The 1,115-nt window shown below is 38.9% G+C and overlaps 1 long non-coding RNA gene across 1 annotated transcript in view; it reads right to left on the minus strand.

Moving 5' to 3' along the window:
• The window catches only part of LOC111816787, an 18,058-nt gene that overhangs the window by 14,060 nt on the left and 2,883 nt on the right, over nucleotides 1–1,115 (minus strand). The gene's annotated exons all lie outside the window — the stretch shown is intronic.

Below are 1,115 nucleotides of genomic sequence, written 5' to 3' on the forward strand. Positions count from 1 at the left end.
AACATGGAAACATGGGTGGGGTTCATCTCCTCTTTCTGCTATTATATAACTTGGAAATTTACTGCTGACCATCATTTTGTGGTTAAAAAAAAAAAAAACAACCATACACAACGCTTTGTTTACATTTGTATTTCTTTGTCCTTGCATCAGGGGCTTTCAAAATTACCTTTCTGTTTATTTTTCATCCAATTTCAATACTCAAGATTACAAACTTTCTAGTCATTCTTGCTTTCCCAGCAAAATATGCTAGCATCCCTGTGATTGGATTACTAATGTGACTGTCATGGGTCCCATGCCCTCAGGCCATGATTTCTGTAAAAGCAACTACTCTAAGCCATGAGTTACTGCTTTATTCTTATTAACAAAAGTGTAAGAGATCATTTACTCATAGGAAATTAACTTTGAATGACATGCACAACAAACATCATTTATATAGTTTTTGCTGATAGTACACTTGGGTTTTTTTCTAGCTCAAACCCAATTTCTGGCAGCATATTCTAGCTCCTCAGATCGCTAGACATTTTTTCTTCTACATTACATTTGTTTTACTATGCACCTACCTATTTTTCATGCATACCTATTTGTGTATGCAACATGCATACTCTATCTTCTATTTTAAGAGATTTCTCATTTTGTTCTGGGCTAAGCATCGCCCTGACCATGCCCTCTACAACCTCAGCCTTCCTTCCAGCTAAGGTGGACCGTGGGACTCACACCTACTTCAAGGAAGAGTAGGTGAAACAGCTTTGGCTTCACAACACAGTTGTTGCCTCTCCTCCCATGTAGTACTGTTTCCCTTTCTGTGCCTGGAACAGTATGTGAGAACAGTGACCACTGCAGCCTTCCAGCAATCCAAAGAGAAAAAACAGAACTCCTTGTCCTAGACATTAAAACCTTGTACCAAAGCAGCGTTTGGCTGCCTCTGGCTTTCACAGCACACATGTGTATATCTAATAAGCAACAAAGCTTACCTTGTTGAAGCCACCGTTTAATCCACTATAGCTAAATCTAGTCCCCAATTACAAATGGAGAAGTGGATAGTTTTTTCAAAAGAAAAAATATTCTCTCTCTCTCTCTCTCTCTCTCTCTCTCTCTCTCTCTCTCTCTCTCTCTCT

The sequence above is a fragment of the Octodon degus genome, unplaced genomic scaffold (assembly GCF_000260255.1).
Source record: "Octodon degus isolate 3935 unplaced genomic scaffold, OctDeg1.0 scaffold00040, whole genome shotgun sequence".
Lineage (NCBI taxonomy): Eukaryota > Metazoa > Chordata > Mammalia > Rodentia > Octodontidae > Octodon > Octodon degus.